Source organism: Hydra vulgaris, chromosome 11 (genome assembly GCF_038396675.1).
Source record: "Hydra vulgaris chromosome 11, alternate assembly HydraT2T_AEP".
Lineage (NCBI taxonomy): Eukaryota > Metazoa > Cnidaria > Hydrozoa > Anthoathecata > Hydridae > Hydra > Hydra vulgaris.
In genome coordinates this window covers 55,294,836-55,312,138 of record NC_088930.1, presented here as the reverse complement: position 1 = coordinate 55,312,138, position 17,303 = coordinate 55,294,836, and the positions used below count along the sequence as shown (strand labels likewise).

Here is a 17,303-nt window from a genome sequence, read left to right as displayed (position 1 = left end):
AGAGAAAAAACAAACCTTTAGTCATGTAGTCAAGCAAAACTCGCAGAAAACTGTGTGAAGTCCTGTCATTGAGAACCCATTTTTCTTATCAATTTCATGAGATACTCGTTACTATTTTATTCATGACTTATTATATTTATCAATAAAATTATTAATAAGCATGAAGCATAATATAAACATAACTTGCGTTGTGTATATACATACTTGCATATATATTTATAATTTAGATTTTTGTTTTGGACATATTTTTAATATTTTATTTACTTATAAAATATTGGAACATTTTCATATAAATTCTTGTATCTAAAACAAGTTTTTTTAGATTAGCTTATAAGGAATTTATATTTTTCAGAAGGATATTTTGGAACTTTTTAATAATAATTTTTTATACAGGTATGGAGTCACGATATGCTATAGAGAATTGAGATAATTTTCTTTTTTTAAAGGGTACTATATAGTTTCTAGTTACTCTAAAGCTAAATTTATTTATATTCGTTTAAAAAAAATTTATATATAAATTGACTTGGAACAGTTCCCGTATGTTTGAACGTAAATAAAGTATTTTAATATATATTGGTTTGGTAAATGTTTAAAGCATTTATCTGTTTTACTAATGGCTTTGCATGAGTAAACTTGTCTTTATAAAATATAACTCTAGAGGCGAGATTCTGCTATCTATTGAGAGAACTAAATTTAGTTTTATGGGTTCTTAACCATGCCATATTGGTGTATGTTAGATAGCTGTGTAGAAAGGAAAAATAAGAAGTTTTAAATTTTTAAACAATAGATAAGGTCTTGCTTTATAGATTAGACCAATGTTTTTTGAGGTTTTTGTATTAATGGCATTTATGTTAGAGTTCCATGATAAATTATCGTTCATAAGCACTCCAAGAAATGATTGTAGCGGTTACTAAAAGGTTACTGATTGAGCTAGAAGAGTAAACCAGATTGGTGTCGTCTGTGAAATTATGCAAACAATCTTTGACGAGACTTTTGGAAGGTTGTTGACAGTTAGTTAAAAATAGAAGAGGAACTAGAATAGATCTTTAAAAGACAACAAATTTGATTTTTAACTGTTTCGAGTTGTTGTAGTGATCAATAGTAAAACATTGTTGTCTATTGTCCAGGGAGTAAGCAAATCATTTTATAGTTTGATTTTTTATGCCATATTTTCCTTTTTTTTTCAGTAGTATTGCGTATTTTAATGGGTCAAACACCTTTGTCAGATCAATAAAAACTCCTAATACAAATTTCTTATCATTAAAGGAAGTGCTAATGTTATAACTGAGATAAGTTTTGTTATATATTGTTATTATTTTAATGTTATTAATGAGATCTAGGTTTTTTATTTATTTAGACTTGATATATATATAAAGCAAATATTAATTTACAATATTGGCAATTTATAAATAATATATATAATGCCAACATATATTTTTATCATATTCAATGTAAAAACATAAAAATTAAAAATATGAGCACCAAGAGGAGAAATTGAACCCGCAACCCTGTTAGCCACGTCTCAAAATTAGACAACTATTACACCCACTACATTTACACTGGCGACGAAAATTAACAATTGAGACTATAAAATTTATCAATAAATAAATGTGATCGATAGTATAACTTATTAATATTACGAAATTTACTTGCTGATTTAAATAAGTTGTAGTTGATGATATCCGAATGTAGTAAGTGAAAACTTGAGTGTGTTTTAACAGTGAAACGTTGTAATTTAAGCTAGCAACAACAAGAATAAATTTTTTGACTACAACATTGTTTTTTTTACTACAATGATAACAACATTTTTATGAAACAACTTTTAAATTTCGAGCAATTTCATTTCATCAAATGACTCGAGTCACAAAAAGTTCAGATTGTCACAAACATTTTTAACAATGATGTAAACACTGGCATCTTTTAAACGGATTTATCAGACCATTTCCTATTTTCCTAAATATTATCAATTTTTTTTTTCTAATATACATTTCGTCATCTTTATAACAAATAATTTACAATATTTTTAATTAAGATCTGACAGAAGACGAAGGTCTTATTATCTACCCCCGTTGTATCATTTACATATTTAACAAATGATAAGCTATAATATATAAAATATATATATCTTTACGAAAGACATTTAAGTCGATCTACAAGACTAATTTTCAAATAGTTGCAAATAAATTAAAATAAAAAAAAATTGCAATACCCTAAAGATTACGGAGGGGGTTTAAAAAATTTTCTGAAACTAAATGATGCATCTAAATCTATACATAAAATATTTGAAAAAAATATCAGAAAAGCTTATTTGAGCTGCAAAAGTTCCCGGGTTAAATGAATATTAAAATTTTTTATTTATGTAAATTAAAATTGTGTCAACTCTATTTAGTAAACAACCAAGACTTCCCAGGAAAAAAAGTTCTATAGAATTTCAATAAACTTTTGAAACATAAAGCCTATAAAAGTTCTATAGAATTTTATAGAACTTCTATAGAATCTCAGTTAATTTTTATAGAAACTTCTATAGAATTTTTTTATCTAGTGTTTTTCCTATAGAAAAATAGTTTTATAGCAATTTTTATAGAAATTAATAGACATTTTATAGAAATTCAATAGAAATTCTATAAAATTTGTATAGGCCATATGTTTCAAAATGTTATAAAAATTCTGTAAAACTTTTTTTCCTGAATTCACTTTATAATTGTTGAGAATCGATTGATGAAAACATTTGTTATGATGAATTAGATTCTAAACAATCGTTTGAAGGGTTTGATAGAGCTTTCAAATTCTTAAAATAAAAAATAAAGCACCTAGTTCAGATGAATTAAATAAAATTATTTTTATAGATTGCAACAAACAACTTAAAATATGCTCATTTAAAATTTTTAGAGCATTCGTTCATCAAAATATTGTCCCTGAAAATTTCCCTGAACAGATTCAATATCATTCATTGTCAATTTTTAAACTAAATTTAATCTATATTTTCTAAATTTTAGAAAAAATATTAATTTAAATAAAAATAACTTACAATTTAAATATGAATATGGTTTCATAAAGGTTAGTTTAACTGATCAATCCAAGATTCAATTAGTACATAACATCTACAAATCTTCTGAAAAATATCCTTTATTATTCTTCATATATCATTACATTTTATTAACACTTTACATTCATTATAAATTGATTACCATATTTTTAATCCAAAATCAAAAATTGTCTTGAACGATAAAGTTATAAAATAATTTTGAAAGCTATTTACTAAACCGTTATCAACTTGTGTATAGTATTGATGGTCGTCAAAGTTAGTCCCTAAATTTAAATCCTGTGTTTTTACTTGTCTCTGATCCTGTATCACCACTATTTTTAATTTGCGATTTTTCATTATCAGTACGAGATAGCAATGTTTTTTATATTAAATCTTTGACAAAATTTTTTTTTTTTTTCAAATCCTTCTTAAAAAACGCTTTCTATCAAATAAAGCTCATGAAATTTGTATTCATGAAATTTCAATAAAAAGTGGTTTTATTACTTGGAGAAAACATAAGTATAATGCAACCATTAAAATTTAAAAAATATTAAGTTAAAGTTAAGTCTAACTTTAATCATCAAAGTCATCCTGAAGGGTTCTATAGGGAAGAAGTGAGGCTTGAGTTATTTGTTTTTCAGATAAAGTTTAACACAAAAAAATGGTCTCTGTTATTTGACGTTTGTCGACTTAAGATCCTAGTTTGCCGAATAATTTTTGAGTTTAACGATTTCATTTCTTTAAAATCTATAAAAGAGTGTACATTAAAAAATAAAAGATTTAAAAATAACCAATTTGCAGAGCAAAATTTAATCAATTTTGCAGGAAAAAGTTTAATCAGTTATCGTATTGATACGTACCTATCTATGGAATAAAAGTTAACAAAATAAAATCTTTCTAATATTCTTTCCTGGTTATAAAACTTAAAAGTTTTAATCAACTTTTATCTTTCTACAAGATTCTGAATACAGTGTTTGTAAATATTACGTGTAAAATCTTCAATATATTAAATCTGTGGTATCTCTATACTAAAATTTTAGCATATTATATCTATTCAGCATATTAAATCTTCAGTTAATTTATATACCATGATTATTTGCATTTGTTTACTTTTATGCTAATATATTAGAATCCACGTAATTTTCTTTTGGAAACCTATATTTGTTGTGAAAACCTAGTTTAATTTTCTGTGAATGATTTTTATTAACTAATTTTATTATACGTATCATGACTAGCTTTGTCAAAAAAAAAAAGGAAAAAAATTGCTTAACACACCTTTGCATTAAATAACCGTTTTATAAAAATCACTGGTGCATTTCTTGTAAACATGACATGATGCATATTTTAAAAACTGGTACGAGTGTTTTAAAAGATAAATACATTGTTGCTAGGGCTGTTAAAAATCATACAAATGGCCGTCGAACGAACGAACCCGGTAAAAAAAAAATTTTTTATAAAAGTTTTAGTCATAAAAGGTCAATTAAATCTTTTAAATCAATGATGTTATTTATTAAGAGTTTGTCTTTTTCACTTATATCTAAGTTTTATTTTACTTTGAGTGTCAGAGCAACACAAGTCCCACACTGAATTGACTACCAATGATGCATTTTGATGGCACTGAAGTGCAACTTCAGGGCCATCATAATTTATCATTTGGTATGCGCATGTACTTGCATGTAAAGCTAAATAAACATAATTATATCTACCTTGATCCAGGATTTAAAAGAGTTATGTCCGAGAGACATTTAATAAACATGTTAGAGATCTGATTTACGTAAAAGCATTGTAAATAGGAATAATTATAATCATTAAGGAAAAATAAAAGGGTATCCTAATCAGAAACTCAAACTTCCGAACGTTTTGTTGAATGTTTTCAGAATTTCTGATGGTGATGAAGAAATTGTAACTAACTTTTACTAACTAAGTTCTTCTAGAAGTTCTTTCACATACCAAGTTTTTATGGTTATTGTCCTAATTTTTGCAATTGTTATGTTTATTTTATTGATTTCTGTCGTAGTTATAAACTTTACTATAATTGTTTTTACCATTAGTTATAATTTTTAGTAAATTTATCATGATATAGTAACTATTTGTTATTTTATTCACATTATTATTATTATTATTATTTTTATTATATTATTATTGCAATTATTAATATCATCTTTATTTTCCTTTATATCCTTTTTTTTTTTTTTAATTTTTTTTTTTTTTTTATTCTTTTTCTTGTTTTCTTATTCTTTTTCTTTTTTTTTTTCTTATTCTTATTTTTTATTCTTTCTGTGTTTTATTTGTTTGTTTGTGTTTTTTTTTTTTTTTTTTTTGTTTTTAATCAGTTGTCACTTCATTGACTAGTTTTTAACTATATGAGTGACACCTAACCTTATTTATGTGAGTTTATAAAAAAAATACTATTGTAAATTTTCATATTTTATGGTTAAATAAATGGAGACAAGTTTGTAAATGCATCTCACACTGTAAACCTGAAAATTCAAAATTATTAAGGTTTTTTTGAAATCAAACACTAGGGCTGGTGCGAATAAGTGTCAAGTGGAAAAGGGGACCTTCTGGGTGTTTGCTTACTGCCTACTAAAAAAAGTAAGTCCTCTAATTCCCACAATTGCTGATTAGATATAAATGATCCAAGTCCTTCTTTGCCGATTTATGAAAAGGTTTTTTGCCAATTTGCCGACTGAATGTACAAATTAATAATGTTATAAAAGTTCATTGAATGGGGGGTACCCCCAATACTTCCCCTTTGCGCCGGTTTTACTCATCACTATTTTCATGTAATTACTATACTCATCGTTTAATTCATGTAAAAGAATATTTTGTAATATAAAAAATTTCGTTTTTCTAACAACATGTTGTTTTATTTAAATCTTTTTATTCGGAATTCATCATCATCTATGTCAGTCTAAGTCAAACTCACTTTATGTTACTGCTTTAAAAACGTATCATGATGGCAATAAAGTTTGGAAACTCGTTATTGCAAGACTTTTTACAATGAAATACTAAAAAAACATAAAACGTTCTTCTAAAAATAACTAAGCGTATGCTTTCTATGGTTCTTTGTAATGCTGTAACTTTTAAAAAATTTTTATAGATTGCCAAATAATTTTTATTTCATTTAGTATCGTAAAATTTAATTTGATTTAAAAAAAGAGTTTTAAAGTCTTTCAGCGATTTGCTTTTTTTTTTTAAATTTAATCAATTGTTTCGCCAACATTTGTTACTAATTGTCATTATTCGTTTTTTTTCTTTGATGTTTTAGTCGTTCGTCTTTGTTGCAAAAAATTGATAAATTATACTTATAAATATCAACTTACTGTAGAATCTAAATTGGATGAATTTTTGACATTTTATTTTTATATTTTTCTCACTTTCGGCACCAAGTAAATGGCGTTTTCTTGAAAGGTGTTTGCATGTTTTCTTAATGGTGTTTGCAAGTTTTCTTCAAATCATATTTGAAAAAAATATGCGTCACAATTCTTAAATGAATGAATGAAGCTGTTTCACTCAAATATTTATTGTTCTATAAAATATTAAATAATAAACAGTTAATATTAAAATTAATTTACATATATATATATATATTAAAAAAGTTAATGAAAACAATACTGCGCTTTTACAGCTCAATATTTTGTTCTGTTGAATTCTTTCTACTAAATAATTTTATTATGCTATTATTTTATATGTTCTGTTGAATCTGTGTGTATAAAATGCATATCATGGTGTAACAATACTCTTACATCATGGTTATTTATAATATGCATTTATGATGCATATCACATTTTGACAATAAAAACATATGTTCATATAGCACAACATGTTTTAATTCTTAAAAATGAATTCAAACATGTTTTGATAATGTTTTACATATGTTATGCATAATCATGACGTCATAAGACCGTTGCGATAATAACGTCTTTAATGATAGACCGTAAAAATATTTCTTTATACCGTGATAAAATCTACTTGTGGTCTTTAATAAGGGGTCGTCCATAAAGTACGTACGCCAAAAATTTTGAAATTTGACCCCCCCCCTCCCCCCTGTTGCCATGCGTACTTTTATGTCCCCACCCCCCTTAAAAGTACGTACGTTTCTCAAATACCCCCCCCCCCTCAAATATTCCCCCCCCCCCATCCCTCTTTTATTTTTTTTTTCCTAATAAAAAAGTTTAATTAAAAAAAAAAAAGACGGAGGGTACCTTAGATACTTTATACGACCCCAAAGCTCTTTGTTTGCGCATTTTGAAAACGTCTTCAAGTATATATGCAAATAATAATTTAATTAAATTTAATTTAAAGGGTATAGTGCGTATTTGGGCGAGAGGTTAATGCGGCGGCAATGTTCGTCGGAGATCCTGGTTCGATTCCTGGTGAAATCCATGTAAAACTTTTTTTTGTTTTAATAACGAATCAAATGTAAATAAACTATACTTAAGGTGGACGTTTTTTTCAGGCACCCCCTTTAGTAAGTAAAAAACAAGTCTAAGGTGAGATCAGTAATATTGAAAACAAAGGGTAAAACCCAGAGGCCCACCTCTGAACCATGGATCCTTCGTTTCTGAGGCAAGTGTGCTACCACTGCGCCACGGCTGCTTATGTTAAAATGATTTACATCAATGTACATCAATTATAACAACTTTTAGACATAAAGTTAGTCTTGATTAAAATTGAGTGTAAATATAAAGTTAGAGTTAATTAAAATTGAGTAAATATAAAGTTAGAGTTAATTAAAATTGAGTGGGAGAGGGCAACAGCAAATTTTGTGCCCTTTTGCTAATTAAAGAAGCTTTTTATTTTAGCAAAACCTAGCGGTCAAATTTGGAAGATTTTGAGACGCCATTGACACGTTTTTTTTGGGGGTGACTCTGTCGCATCAATTACGGCCCTCAGGTCTTACTCAGGGCCAGTATATAAGGGGTGGCATGTGTGCATGGGCCCCCTCAGAAGTTTTTGATGTTCCAGATAGAAGACTTTCACGCATCGTGCAAACTCAAGTTTGTTAATATGCCAAATGAGGTGGCCTTGCAAAAAATTTGGATGGCGGAGGCCTGGGAACAATAAGCCCTAAAGCGTTTGCCTCCCCCCTTCCCTGCCCAAACGTGAGGGAAATATGTAGCAAAATTTTTAACTTTAACATCTAAAACTAAATTTAAATTTATCGACAGATTTTAATTTTTGTAGAAAAATATTGTAAATTACAAAAAAGTTATGACCATGCAAAATTTACATCCCTCTTATTTTGGGGGTCGGGAGGGTAAGCATTTTAAGGCTTTTTATTCACAGGCCTCCGCCATCCCGATATTTTGCAAGGCCTCCTCATTTGGCATAGGTATAAACAAACTTAAGTTAGGAGTTTGCACGATCTGTGAAAGTGTCCTATCTGGAACATCAAAAAATTCTGAGGGCGCCCATACATGTGTGTGCATAGAGGAAAACTATACCCTCTACTCGATATACCATACATCTTTTTATGTTGGCAAACTAGAATCTTTAGTCAGAATGTAACTTTTCTATTGATTAGCTGGTTAATTGTGATAAATTAGAAAATCAAAGTACGTACTTTTAAATTGAACCCTCCCCCCCCCCCCCTCCCATACGCTTTCGTACGCTTTTGAAGACCTCCCCCCTCCCCCCTATGAGCGTACGTACTTTATGGACGACCCCTAAATTGAAAAATATAAGCATTCTATGTCTTTTGAATTTCAAAATCGTATTAGTAATGAAAATTTGCTTTATGACAACTTAATTTATAAAATCATCTTATAAAAGTGTTTAAATTAAACCTTTAATTTATTATTTTAAATTTACTTTTTATTTATTTATTCTTTATTAACTTATTATTTTAAATTTACTTTAGTTTAATATTAAAATCTTTAATTCATTATTTTTGGCATTTTTAAATAAAATATATATATATATATATTTTATTTATAATATTTTGAGTAAACTATTCTTCATTTACACTACTCTTTGATTTAAACAAAAATTCATTGTAAAAATATGTTTTATAGGAAAAAAAAAATTAGCGGGGCTAAATTTTCCGTTGGACATAATTTTATCACTGTATCATTGATCTCATTATTGACAATGTCATCCTAAAAAGAGAAAAAATAACAAAATTTTTAGTAGTTTTTTATTGAAGAAAATCAGTCTTGGAGATCACACATCAATAATATTTCTAATTACGTTGCAAAAAGCATTGGAACTCAATACAAATCTAGAAGTATTTTAAACAAAAACCAACTAACACAGTTATACTACTCCTTTATTCACTGTCATATAAATTATGCAAATATTACAAAGGGAAGTACACATAAAACTAAACTAAAATCCCCCATCATCAAACACGCAGAGTTTCTGCGTGTCGATAACATCAGAAACACGCAGCTCACATAAATTTTAAAAATCGTTTTTTGAACTCTGAACCGCTTTTAAAAGAAATGGACGCCGTAAATGTTTTTCAGTTAAATGTATTTAATGTTTTGTGTTTTATGTACAATTATAGAGAACTTATTTCCCTTGATGTTTTTGTAAATTTTTACCAAATCAAAGCCAAAGCAAGATAACCTTCGTAATAAAAGCATTCTTGAAAAATCTATTAGTGCTAATAAACAAGCACAATTATGTATATCTTATATACAAAATTGGACCTTTTCTCTGGAATGAAATAGTACGGCCTAATTTTATGTTTTCATCTAAATTGACCTAATCATTTTTCAATCTATTAAAAAAAAATTTTTTAAACAAAAAATATTCTTGTTTTTTTTTGGTTTTTTAAAAAAAAAATTTTAGTTGGTATTCAGAATACTGATTTGTTATGTTTTATTCTGAATTTCACTTCTGAAGAATGTACATTATTAAATTTATGATATAATGTTTAAAAATATCATTAATTTAATACTGTACATACTTCAGAAGTGAAACTCATAATAATAAAGTAAATATATCTAATGGTTATATACTTTTGATATTTATTTTAAGGTATTTAAATTTTTTTGTTGTAGAAGAAAATAGAGTTATGTTAAGGGCTTCGTGATGAGGTAATTACAATATTCTTGAAGTTCTACTCATGTTATATTTTAAATCTTACTTTAAATAATATTATACGACAAATAAAGTAAATAAACTTTCATTTTGTTTATCATTTTATTAAATATTCGTCGTAATCATATTTAAAAGGTTCGGATAAAAAAAATCACTTGAGAAAAAGCCACTTTAGTTCAACTTTTGTTCTCTAAAACTGCCAGAAAGGTTCTTGAAAGGTTCTCTAAAGTAAGTGAAAGGTACTCTAAGGTAATTGAAAGATTCACTAAGGTAACTGAAATTTACTCTTAGGTAACTGAAAAGTTCTCTACGGTAATTGAAAGGTTGTCTGAGGTAACTGAACGGTTCTTTAAGGTAACTGAAATAGGCGCAAAGAGCTACACATAAGTTGTAACAAAGATATTTGTTTAACTAAATTAAATTGTAGTTTCTCTTTTTTTTTTTTGCTTATTTAAAGTTGAACTTTTTAATAAAAGACCTAAATATAAAAATAATTAGAAATAAAAAACAACTTTTTTTTTTACTTATAAAGAAAATAAATTAAATTAAGAAAGATTAGTAAGTAACATAGTCTTGAGGAATTTGAAATTAGGTAACATTTTCAACTTGCATTCATTATAAACAGAAATCACGCTAGGGTAAGTTGGCTCAAACTATTTCTTTGTCAGTTGCAAGTTTTGTAAGTTGGCTCAAAAAAAAAATTTTTAACTAGGTATTTTATAATATTTTATAAATATTAAAAAGCATCTCTTACTTGTTTAAAAGTTTATTTGCCTCGCCTACCTATATTTGTTTAAAAAATTAGCTCAAGAATGTGGAAAATTTAAAACACAATATTACAAAATCTAATCAAGAAATTTCAACGATTTTTTTAAGCTTCAACTAAAGATGAATCATTTTAAGTAAAATGATAGTTGGAATCATAATAGATTATAAAGCATATAAAAAAGCAAAAAATTATTATAAATGCACTAAAAAAATATTCAATTGGGAATAAAAGATAAAAAAATACAGTTACTTTTCACTTTAAGGTTAGTCCAAATAAATTAGTTGAGTTCAGCACACATGTAAGATGAACTACATTCTAATTTCAATCAATATATCTCAGATATTTGGTTTTGAACTTACAAAATCTAAAAGTTTAGTAGAAAAGTTAAAAGTTGCAAAAGTTCAAAGTTTAGTGAAAGTAAAAGTAAGTTGTAATATATAAAAATAAAAAACTCTTTATGTTTAAAACTTTCCTGGTACATACCCAGTAGGCCACTGCCAGGATTAAGATTTAATAAGAGTCACCCTGGAAAATGTTTTTATACTATAAATAAAAAAATTTCAATATATATAAATTAAAAAAAAATTAATGACTATTTAGGGATTTGAGTTCAAATAAATATTGAATCATCTGTTTTTGGGATGAGGGGCGCTAGGAATTTTGGTAAACAAAAAGTTTCATAATTAGAATTCCGAAGTCATAATTTAGTTACGCACATAAAAATTTTAAATTATCAATATATAAGACTATTATATATCATTGGAAAGAGCTTTAAATTAGTATTAAAATGGCGAAAATTTCATAAAAAAAAGAATGATTCTATAAAAAGTTATGCAAGTTTAAGTATCAAAATTTAACTACAAGGATTACTTAAGAAAACTGCGACCAACTTCATAATTTTACGTTCGGCTAACGGTAGTTTTGTAATAAAACTTTGTTGCAAACTCGCGCAGTATTTTCTTCGGGTTTGAATATTTATTGAGATTCTACTGAAGTAGCGATAATAATTTTTTTAACAAAAATAATATTTCTTATATAATAAAAAAAATTTACATTTACATTACATAAAAATCAATTTACATAGGTATATAACAAATATTGCGAACATCATATAAAAACGATTATAATAATATTGCGTACATTTTGAAAACAAAAATATTTACCAGTAAAACGCTTTATCCTATCAAGTATAAAATATAAAGAATATAAGAAAAACGTGTCACTGGAATATCTGATATTTTTATTTCTGCCCCTTTTTACTGCAGTTATAGTTTAAAAATTTTACCCCGTTCCACAAAAATTTTTGAATTACCTTCTTATAAAAAAACTTGTTATAAAAAAAACAGACGTGTATTTATTATTGGTGGCGCCATAAAAAATAGTGGGACTTACGCAATTGCACTTGCGGCACTACGACGCTGACCTTATCATACAATAAGCGGAAATATATTATGTCAAATATTAAGAGAAGTAATTTCCATATCTCTTTCGATATATACCCCTCTTCTAAAATAGATTACTATTCTACTCCAATAAAATAAATACGCCAATCAAATGTAAATAGTTATTTGTTTGCAAATATAATTAGTAGATAAAAAAAATTACACTTAAACAATTATTTTCCCATTTGCCTAATAATGTTTTCAACAGAATTGTGGCTATGAAAATAGCCTTTTTTGTGTGAAGATTTATACTTCATAATGCGAACAAATTTTCCTTTTACTATTGATCATTGACATCCTAAAAGATAAAAAGTCGATTCTTTAGTCCATAGATTAAACACTACTAAACGGTATCTAAAATAAAATAGATCTCTGAAAAAATATAATGCACAATCATCAAGGCAAAAGAAGTCAAATATCCTGATTAATAAATACCTAACTGTTACTACTGCACTAATAAATATAATCTAAATAATATATATAAATATAATTTAACTATTTTCTTGTCTTATTAAGGCATCAACATTCATAGAAACAAAACTCTATCCTTCTTCTCTTAGTTGAAACCTTGCAATGATAAATGAAATATATCTGGTAAGCTCTAGGGTAAAAATAAATCAAAATAACTTAACTTCTGATGAATAACATAATTTACCATTAAATAGAAACATCAATAGAAGCAAGTTGATCCCTCAATGTTTGCTGACATATAAAAATGAAAGTTAAAAAAATAATGATCTTATTATAACTAAACCATAAAAGAATCAATTAAAACTATTAAATCAATATAATAAGAACTCCTGATGTATAACACATTTTACTATTTAAATAGAAAAATCATTGATGAATAAAAAAAGCCAACCTTTTAATGTTTTCTTGAGCAACTACTCACCATAATACTTGAAATAAAATACATTAAAGTAAGTTGCAATATAAAATATGTCTAAGGTGTATTGGTTAAATAAAATGACTTAACACTAACATTTTGTCTCGTTAATGCATTAGCATCTGTATATCACCAACATCATCATCAACATGTTTGTGACAAGTCAAGTAAATAGTTAAGTTTAAATTTAAGTGAGCTTTCCTGTTTCCCAGGAGGGTGTTCATGCAAATGGTGCTCACTTTGCAACCAAATCAACATTATTAAATATTGGTAACTCCCCAACTACCTGAAATAAGAACTGATATATACAGTTAATGAATTTAAAAAAATATCCTTTTATAAGCATACAAAAAAAGGAGGGGATGGGGGGGGGGGGGGGTGAAAGAGTAAAATAGATCTAATAAAAAGATTCACATCTGTAAATGAAATCTATTAATGCAAGTATATAAACTTTGTTATTATTTACAGTAACATACACCTTTTTATTACCTATTTGCACACAATTTGCTTATGATAACATCAAATTACTGCTTGTCTACAGATAATTGATATTTGCTCACATCGTATTCAACAGCATCATCATTTCCAATAGGAAACTATATAGAAAGCATTATTTTTTTTTTTAATGCTAAGAAGCCTGCCATAGTACATATTTTGGCTTTTAGTGTCAGCATCATACCACATGTGGCATATACCTCTTCCAACAGCATCTCCATTGAGAATGTCTTCAATATCTGCAGTTTCATCATTTTCCAGATCTGGGAAGAGTTGTTTTACCTGTAGGGGCATGCATTTTTTTAATATTTTTTCCACTTTTCTTCTTTCTTTCTCTTCCTTATTTTGAATCTTTTTAGCCATGCGTTTAATCCATACTGTCTTCATTTCTTTATGATATTTACCTGCTGAGGAGATAGACCAGGCTATCAATTTATTTCGTATATCAGTTGCTTTTTAGAAAGAAAATTAGTTGTCTTATTCTTGCATGCGCGAACTTTTGATGACAAATAACAAATTGTGGCATTAGGAGCTTTTTGCTTTGCAGCACTAAACATACCCACAAGTTCTTCACAGTAAATATTATGTGGACATGCTGATAATGTCTGGGACTTGAGTTGGTCAGTTAAGGTCTTAGTAAACTGTCGCTCATACTGACGCTTAATAACACTTATGACAGCATTTAGACAGCTGGCTAATGCGTCTCTCATTTCGTCAGTCCTTGGGCAAAAGTCTATAAGTGATTGAAAAACTGGATCATTGAGATCACCCCCAAAAAAGTCTGTTTTTCGGTGAATAAGAGAAAGAGCCTTTGTGCTGCTTTCAACAAGTGCATTGCAAACATTTATGATCACTTGGATGCCAGACAAGTAGTCAAGTCCTGGTATAACATAGAATTTTTTCATCCAGGGACCAGTCACTAACTTTCCAATTAAACCTAGGGCACACATCTCGCGTATACCTAAAATGAAATAAAATATGCCATTAAAAAAAATAAGAACCAAACATTTTAATTATTAAACCATCATAACATCTAACCTGTTTCAGATGTGAAGTCTTGGAAAAGTTTGATTTCTCAGTCCTCCACATAACACTACTCCAGAAAAAAGAAAACTCTGAAGTTTATGGTAGTGATGTATTAAAATTCCACACGTATGAAAAAGTATATGCAACCGATTTCCCCTATAGCGTGGTATAAGTCTTCTAGGAAGACCATGCTCGTCCAAAAAGGTGACAAAGTCTTTTGGATTACCTATAAAAATAAAATTAAAACCAAAAGTGCAATGCAAAGAACTTATTTGCAAATTTGAAACAAGTATGTTAATCAACACATTTATTATGTTCAGATTTAAATTCAAAATAACAACTTGAAATAAAATAATTCAAAATATCAAGAAAACATCATTATAGTAAAAATATGATAAGAGTTTATCATATTTATTTACCTTTACCATCCTTGTAACGGAGTTTATTTAACTGAAAAACAATGTTTGCTGCAAAACAATCTCTACCAAAAAGCTTCCCTTTTGAAGTTTCCAAGCTTTAAGTGACGACTTGCAAGCAGAAGTGATTGTACCTAATGGGTGAAGGTGACAATTCAGTTCATTAAGAGATTTCTGCCAAAAAGTATTTAACTTTGTTATAGTTGCATGGTTCAATGCCACTCTGTCACTCATTGTGTTAGTTATGTTGCTGATAATGGTGCTTTATACATCAGTATATTGTTCCTGGTAAAAGTCACTATACAACTTAGCAAGATTATCCACAGACTTTGCAATATGACTCATATAGTCATAAGCTGTACCACCAGCAAGCTGATCAATGGCTACAACCATGCATGAAGATTCAGTTGTTAAGTGCACAACATTAACATGAACACCCTCCTTATTGTTGAGAATGCTATCTCAGCAGCCTGGAGTTAATACCCAGCTCGCGCATCACCTGCTCCACAGTTTTGCGATGCGGAATGTCACTAAATCTATACCCAAAATATTCTCTAACTTTATGAAGAAGTTGGGACACACTGTGTGTAGGAACTTGACATTCCAGCATGTCATACATAAGTGCCCTAATATCAAATAAGTAAACTTTTTTACATCTGGTGCTTTGTATATTCTGCTGCATTTGCTCTATCTTTTCCTGTAAAACAAGCATATCATTTTGCAGGACACTAATCTCTACATTCTTGTCAGCAAGTTGTTGACGTAAGATAACTTCTTCAGTAGACAGCTTTGTTTGGGTGGATTGCAGCTCTCTTTTTAAACGAAAATTTGAAATTTGAAGCTTATTCAGCTGTAAGTTTAGACGCTGGACTTTTAATTTATTTCGCAAACTTCGAATCCTCTTTTCTTTGCGAGCAATAGTCTCATTGAGATGTTTAAATCATGGCCTTGTTTAAATTTTTTCTTTCAACACCTTTACATCCTCTCTATGCTTTTGTTTTTCGGTAGCAATACAGTCGCAAAAACACTTAATCTCTGTATTAAAAGTTTTTTTCTTGGAGTCAACTGGTCAGCTCTTAACCTGGATAACAAAGGACTTCTTTTATTCAGCAAAGCCAAAATATTAATATGTTTAAGAGATGAGGCAGCTGACAAAGATGAAACAATTTTACTTGAATTTGGGGTTGACTGAAATAATTGTGTTGCTGGCAATGTTGTTGCTTGACAAATGAAAGGCTCAGTGCAGAAGTCAAAAAAATGTTTCGAATCTCTTAAAAAATTGCAAGCCCATTTTTATGATATATTAACAAGAAATTTAGTTTGACTATAGCAAGTATTGAAGCCATAAAGTTTATTGCTCACTAGTTAATTGATGTGATTCATTATTGTTACCAAATACAAACAGAATATGCCCATTTTTACAATTGTTATCTACCTGTTAAGGCAATGATTCTAAAGATTTGATTCTAAATAGTTTTTCGCTGCACCACGAATCACACATATATTCCAGGCCTTGTTTTAAATAAAAAAGTGCTTAACGCATTAGCTTAACGCGATATTTGACGTCATTATTTTTTTTTATTGACATTAAGTGTTTTAACTACAGCAATAAATGAATAACCGCGAACTGGTTTAATTTAACAATTAACTCAATTAACTAAAACAATGTATAAATGTTGTAAATGTGAATATATTATGAAAAGTTTGTTGCGTTTTAAAATTGTTATTTTAATATCAATTTTAGTTCAATATTATGAAGTAATATATATATATATATATATATATATATATATATATATATATATATATATATATATATATATATATATATATATATATATATATTCATTATTTCTAAAAATTGTAATTGCGTTATTTGATAAAAAAAACAATAGTTTTTTTTTTTTTAAACTTCGGGAGTAAACAAAAAATATTAACATAATGATAAAGGAAAACCCTTGTTATTTACTTGAACAGCGATTTTGTTTTGACTAGCAAAGAATAAGTTAGGTTTTCAAGATATTACGTATATTAGGTATATTTACAGCGTTTTCATTTGCGTTTTCACTTGCGTTTTCACTCAGCGTTTTCACTTGCGTTATAAAAAAATATAAAAAAGTTAAATGCCTGTTTTGAGCATATTTTTGCACTTAGTAAGATCGCGTTCGCCAGGAATTTAATGGATAAATGT

At 27.9% G+C, this 17,303-nt stretch overlaps 1 protein-coding gene and 1 long non-coding RNA gene across 4 annotated transcripts in view; both read right to left on the bottom strand.

Moving 5' to 3' along the window:
* The window catches only part of LOC100200226 (uncharacterized), a 48,111-nt gene extending 41,613 nt beyond the window's left edge, over positions 1 to 6,498 (bottom strand). Inside the window, exons 1-2 of one of the 3 annotated variants that reach the window (XM_065809246.1) lie at positions 6,352 to 6,491; positions 3,029 to 3,109 (exon numbers count right to left, since the gene is read on the bottom strand). The gene's annotated coding sequence lies outside the window, so the exon portion shown is untranslated. Of the gene's footprint in view, positions 1 to 3,028; positions 3,113 to 6,351 lie in introns of all 3 variants that reach the window. The other 2 variants (XM_065809245.1, XM_065809247.1) reach the window with 2 other exon arrangements.
* Positions 6,499 to 13,592: 7,094 nt separating this feature from the next.
* On the bottom strand, positions 13,593 to 16,627 carry LOC136086766 (uncharacterized). Its single transcript, XR_010641566.1, has 3 exons — positions 15,116 to 16,627; positions 14,709 to 14,922; positions 13,593 to 14,631 (listed from the first exon to the last, which is right to left on the bottom strand). It is a non-coding gene; the product is annotated as an uncharacterized LOC136086766 (long non-coding RNA).
* Between the last annotated feature and the right edge of the window lie 676 nt (positions 16,628 to 17,303).